We start from the raw sequence: 6,803 nt of genomic DNA, 5'->3' as shown, positions 1-6,803 counted from the left end.
TGGATAAGAAAGCTGTGGTACATATACACAATGGAATATTACTCAGCCATTAAAAAGAATGCATTTGAATCAGTTCTAATGAGGTGGATGAAACCAGGGCCTGTTATACAGAGTGAAGTAAGTCAGGACGAAAAACACCAATACAGTATATTCATGCATATATATGGAATTTAGAAAGATGGTAATGATGACCCTATAGGCGAGACAGCAAAAGAGACACAGATGTAAAGAACAGACTTTTGAACTCTGTGGGAGAAGGCGAGGGTGGGATGATTTGAGAGAATAGCATTGAAACATGAATATTATCATATGTGAAACAGATCGCCAGTCCAGGTTCGATGCATGAGACAAGTGCTCAGGGCTGGTGCACTGGGATGACCCAGAGGGATGGGATGGGGAGGGAGGTGGGAGGGAGGGTCAGGATTGGGAACACATGTACCCCCATGGCTGATTCATGTGAAGGTATGGCAAAAACCACCACAATATTGTAAAGTAATTAGCCTCCAATTAAAATAAATTTAAAAAAAGAAAAAAAAAATAGCCAATACTCTTTATCTTAAAAAGAAAAAAAAAAGAGTTGGACAAGACTCAGGGACTAAACAATTGTGAACTCTAGTCACTGGACTGTACATTAGATCCATCAAATTTGAGGCTATTTGAATTCAGAGCCTGAGTTCCTACCAATATTCTCTCTTTTAGAGGATTCTAGATCACATTTTAATCAGTGAGAAAAGCATGTGTAAGATCTTTGGGTATTTCCTTTCTCCTTAAAGTTCTGGGACATCTCCAGGCTCAGCCCTTGTAGAACAAATGGCTCCTTTCTGCCGCCTAGAGGACACAGCCTACACCATGGAGAATTAAAGGCAAGAAGGTAGTGGGGAAAAAAGTGTGCTCAGATCCAGACAGGTCCAGGCCTGCAGAAAACAAATCTAAAAAACAAACACCATTTAGTCCATGCAAAGTGGGTGGTAATGGGTTGGGGACTTTCTGGATCAGCAGTGAGAACAGTGTATCAAGGGCAAGACCTGCAGTCAGATTGGAGTCATTTTTGACATTTGCCCAGATAATTCATATGCTTACAAAAATGCACATGATTCATTCATCCTAAAAGGGTTTGAAGATCACCTTCCATTCACAGTCCACTGTCATTTTAGCAGCTGGCAGACCCCAAGGGACTCAAGGCTGAGTTCCTTCCTGAGGGAGGAGATGAAGGAGCCCCAGGCTGAACAGATTCTCCGCTGTGGACAGAAACTCCATAAAAGCAGAAACTCATAAAAGCAAGTGGAGGAGGCTGAACCCTGCCCAGATAAGAGATAAAAGGCAATATATATTCCGCATTCTTGAAGTTAAGGAGAGCTTCCCAACTACACGTGTGCAGAAAGGCTACTTGGAGGTCAAAAGAGGGGGGGTGTCACTTCCTAGCAAGTGATGTCAGATACCCATAGACCTCTTCACTAGACTCCATCTTCACTAAGAGATGAACTCACACACATGGAAGGACTCTGAGGTAAATCAAATATGGATTCAGAATCAGGCAAAGCAAGATGATTGGTCCAAGGAAACCCAGCAGAAATGCCTCACATAAGTGATTCAAACTATCATGAGGGCACGACTCTCTCTGAGCCTGCCCATGTGTCTATCCACACATACTCTTTTCCTCCCAATAAACACCTTACTTGTTTCATGACTTTCCATCTCTATGTGGAAATTCATTTCTACACCACTGACAGGCTAGGGCCTTGCCACTAGCCACTGTCCCTGGTGGTCTAGTGACCAGGATTCAGCGCTCTCCCTGCCGCTACCTGACCTCAATCTTTGGCCAGGAAAACAAATACTGCTTCAAGCCGCTGCAGGCCGAGGCTACCTGAGATTGTTCCCATGGTCAATTGCATCACCTCTCAGGTTCTGGGCTTCCTAGTTGAGAGAATGGCTCATCTTCTAAATGGTGTAGGAGCCAGGAGACCCAGCTTGTGCTTGCAGACAGTAAAATTGTTCTCCTCCTAATCTCCCAGACCCGTTTCATTTTCAGAAACAGGAGAGGGTGAACGGTCAAGATTCCCTCCTGCTTCAAGATTTCCCGAGTCTCTTTCTGTCCCAGTTGAGAAGCTCCAGGGAAACCTTGGGTGACCTGCTCAGGAGGCTGGTCTCAACAGGGCGCAGACAGCTCCTCCTGCCTCCCTGTTCAAAACTCTCCTGTGGTCTGCCTCCTCCTGAGGTTCAGAGCTTTTCATGTCCTTGTTTGCATTCACAGCCATGCTGTAGGAGCCTCCCTTTCACTGCCCTGTGAGGTGGACAGTTGACTTTCTGTTCACAGAAAGACCCTGAATGTGAAGTTGGTTTGGAAAAGGAAAGTTCTCTACAAACCCAGAAATAGAGCTTCTGAGATCATGACCTCTGGAGTTACACCAGTCTTCAGATCCTGGCTCTCGCTACTCAGTAGTTGTGTGATTTGGGGCAAGTTGCTCAGCCATTCTACCCTTGGTTTCCTCATCTGTAAAATGGGCATGAGAATAATACCTATACCATTGGGTTGTGGTGAAGATGAAGTGAGAAGATACCATGACAATTGTTGGGTTCATACCTGGTACATGATAGTTATTCTGGAATGTGCCCTGACTGCTACAACTGGGCATGGCAAGGTAGTTCACAGCTGACACCTCACACAGAAATTTAGTATCCAAGCAACTCCTTGAGCTTGTCCTCTACAATGATCCAAAATGCTATTTGTCCCCCAACTCTTTTTTTTTTTTCATTTTGGCTGCACAGCTTGCAGGATCTTAGCTCCCCGACCAGGGATCAAACCCAGGCCCCAGCAGTAAAAGCACCAAGTCCTAACCACTAGACTGCCAGGGAATTCCACACCCTGCACTCTTGTTTAAAGATGTTCTTTTTTTTTTTTTTTAACTATTTATTTATTTTGGCTGCACTGGGTCAACATTGCTGTGAGCAAGCTTTCTCTAGTTGCGGTGCACAGATTTCTCATTGCAGTGGCTTCTCTTGTTTCAGAGCATGGGCTCTAGGCACGCAGGCTTCAGTAGTTGCTCCAGAGCCTGGGGGATCTTCCCCAACGGGAAATCGAACTGGTGTCCCCTGTGTTGCAAGGTGGATTCTTAATCACTGGACCACCAGGGAAGCCTTAAAGATCTTCTAATGAAGCTAAACTCCCTTTCCCAAATTCCTCCAGGTGAGTTCCCGTGGATCCTTGGACTCACAGTGCCACTACCAAGTCACTGGCTGGCATGGCCATCTGGGTTTGAGGCTTTGGGAAAAGTGATGCATGAGGGTCTAGAGTAGGCCAAGGCCTCAGAGGCGTCCTTCACAGGAGCCAGTTCAGCAAGCAAGAGCTAGGAGGGCTGAAGTGTGACCTTGCCTGACACTTGGTTGTTTGCAGTTGGAAAATGAATAATTACTGCCTTTGCCCTAGAAACAAGCTATGGCTTTTGACTAAAACAAAAATAAAATCCACAAAAACATCCAGCAAACAGGCATATGGAATTGACCAGAAAGAGTGCTAAGGTCTCAAGAACAAACTGCTTATTGACTGAAGCAAAAGGTCTTCATAAGAACTGGCTTCAGCAAAAACACAGCTTTTGAGTCTGCAGCATCTCACTCCAACCCAAGTGACCTGCAGTAGGTGGCGGGGCCCATGGGGCCTGTATAGAGATGATGGTCAGGTGTAGAAAGCACTGGGCTCTGGTCTTATGATTCACAAAGGGCCCCCTACTCTGGCTTTGCACATCATCTCTAGATGACAGGACTGAGAGATGTTGATGGCAGACGTTGATGGGTAGATCTCTAAGTCCAAGTTCCATCACTGCCTGTAGAGCACTTCATGTCATAGATTTAAAATGTCAGGGCATTATAGCACAAAAGCATAATTACCTTTACTCTATGTTTCTGTGGCAAAAGTATCAATCTGTCAAATATAAACTTTTAAAATATACCACAGTTCCCAGCAACCTTTTGAAGGGGGACATTTCTTCACATTTTAACATTTGTTGCTGTTCAGTCACTAAGTCCTGTCTGACTCTTTGCCACCCCATGGACTGCAACACTCTAGGCTTCCCTGTCCTTCACTATCTCTAGGGAGTTTGCTCAAACTCATGTCTGTTGAGTCAGTGATGCCATCCAACCATCTCATCCCCTGTTGTCCCCTTCTCCTCCTGCCCTCAATCTTTTCCAGCATCAGGGTCTTTGCCAATGAGTCGGCTACTAGGAACCTTAAAAAATGCACATAACTGCAGGTTACTCTCAACCTCTAAGTGGCCCTGGCCAAAACCTGCTGTTGAGAGCAAAGAATTCCTGCAAAAATGGTTTTTCCCTTTTACACATTGATTTTTCTCAGGACTTTTTTGCTTCTCGATAAGAGGAGACAACCTGGTAAAGTGTCCGTCTCCTCTTCTCATTTAGAGGAAATCCATCTGCAAGAACAAGCCCTGAAAATTCCCCTTGTTCAACCAAGCTGAAGGGCCTCTGAGCACATTCACACACGGAATGTCTGGCTCCCTCCCTACACCCACTCCACCAGGGTTTGAACTACAGACATAGCACATTTCTCTGTATTCCTGCCAGCTCTAAATCATGGCCTCACATAGTACCAACTGGTTTTCTTTACCTCTTATGTAAATCTCCAAAGCCTGCAATAAAACACATCCAAATTCTCACTGGAGTACTTGCCACCTGCCCCTGTCCCCCTAAGATGAAGCTGTGATACTTGGCCTTGAAGTCTGGGATGTTTTTGTTAATGTGACACACCTCAGAAATCAGTTTCAAGAAGAAAGGGTAGAAGCCTCCCTCTTGAAATTCCTCTCTTGAAGTTAATAAAAATGTCAGTGATGGACTATGTCCAGCAGGACTGCTGGCAACCAATACACAGTCACAGATAAACTGTAGCCACGCTGTTTTCTCACACAGAGTGCCAACGTCTCACCCTTTAGAGACCAGCTTTTCTTAGGAAACACAGCTAGCACTAAAATCTCAAAAATCTGAGAACTGATCCAGAGACCCCGGAGTTTCTGTTTCAGGGATGAACTGTTCACTCAATAAACGTGTATATCAGGAATTCCCTGGTGGTCCAGTGGTGAGGACTCCCACACTTCCAATACAGGAGGCCCAGGTTTGATCCCTGGTCAGGGAACTAAGGACACAAAAGTTTAGCATGCCCCCCAAAAGGAAAAAATATGTATATTTTAAGGCAGAAGTTTTAAAAGTTGGGGTACAATTCATATAATATAAACACCATCACCTTAAAGTTTACAGTTCAGTGTTTTTTAGTATATTTCCTGCATTGTGCAACTTCCATCTCTCTAATTCCAAAGGATTTCAATCATAACAGAAAGAAATCTCATATGAAGAGATTTTTTTCTTTTTTTATTATCTCCTCCCCCCACCAACCCCTAACAGCCACCAGGTATTTTATGGATTTGTCTATTCTGGACACTTAATATAAGTGGATTCATATAATACGCAGCCTTTCCCATCTGGCTTACTTCACTTAGCATGATGTTTTCAAGGTTGTAACAGTACGTCATTACTTTTTATGGTCGAATATTATTTCACTGTATGGATAGACCACATTCTACTCATGCATGCACAAGCTGATGGACTTTTGGGTATTTCTGCTTTTTGGTTATTATGAATATTGCTGCTATGAACGTTTGCATACAAGTTTCTGTGTGGACACACATCTGAAATTCTCTTGGGGTAAATACCTACAATAGAACTGCGCACACGATGGTGACTTTGTTTAACTTCCTGAGGAAGTGCCAGATTCTCTCACTTGCTGCGTGTTAACCAGCTCCCCTATCCTCTGTGCCAGGAACCAACAGCACAGTGGTGGACTGGCAGGCCTGGCCACGTGCCCTCTGGGGCATGCAACTCAGCAGAAGGAGACATTAAACAGATTATTAAAAATAATGATAAAAAACTTCACTAAAAAAAAGATCACTTGTACAAATTCCAAGAAGGGGAAGTTCATGCCACTATGAGACTATAATACAGGGAGGCCTGACCTGAGGATTGAACCAAGGTCACAGGACAAGAACACAGGCACTCTTGAAACAACAAATTTAGGACCTGTGATACCAGGAAAACATCCTTATTAACTAGAAATTGAAATGAACAAGTTCTTGTAATTAAGTGGGGTTTTGAAATTTCTCACCATTCAGAGGCAGAGAGGCTCCACCTGCCCCTGTGGAAGGTCTGAAGTGATTTATGGGAATATTTAGACATGGAAATGTGACAAGGGAACAGGCCAATAATATTTGAGGATAATGAATAAACTCCCAGGCTGCCTCCCTCCTCCTCTTTAAGGCCCAGGAGAATTTTCTCCCTTCATTTGTCCCTGCCTTCCTGACTCAGACCTTTGCAGGTTTCCCTTCCTGCAGATCTTCCCAACAGCCAATTACACAACATCAACCACCTATTGTTTAAAGTAGCAGTTCAAATTCAGCCTACACAGGAAGAAGGGAAGCTCTGGAAATGTCAGCAATTAATTCCCAGGAATGTGAAAGTTTAGTTTGACCTCAAGAGATTAATGTTGCCATATTTCAAGTGACAGAATTTTATGAAGTTTCGTTCCTGTTGAAAGAATCTAAACTATATGTACTGTGATCAAGGCACTGGGTTAGGTGCTCTAGGGAGATACAGAGAAACAGAGTTGTTGGCCTCAGTCCTGTCCTTAAGAAAGTGTCCAGTGAGAGGGAAGAGCCTGATGAAAGATATGCACTGCACATGTGAATCCCGCGAGGCTGATGGATCCATAAGAGACAGAGTTACATGGGGGAGGAAGAACAGTCTCCTTG

General features: G+C 44.2%; 1 non-coding gene across 1 annotated transcript; it reads left to right on the top strand.

The window, feature by feature from the left end:
- The first annotated feature begins 5,063 nt into the window (after positions 1 to 5,063).
- On the top strand, positions 5,064 to 5,137 carry TRNAG-UCC. The gene has a single exon. It is a non-coding gene; the product is annotated as a tRNA-Gly (tRNA).
- Positions 5,138 to 6,803: the final 1,666 nt, after the last annotated feature.

This window comes from Cervus canadensis, chromosome 6 (assembly GCF_019320065.1).
Source record: "Cervus canadensis isolate Bull #8, Minnesota chromosome 6, ASM1932006v1, whole genome shotgun sequence".
Taxonomy (NCBI): domain Eukaryota; kingdom Metazoa; phylum Chordata; class Mammalia; order Artiodactyla; family Cervidae; genus Cervus; species Cervus canadensis.
Note: the sequence above shows the minus strand (reverse complement) of the source record. Positions and strands in the feature narration are given on the sequence as shown.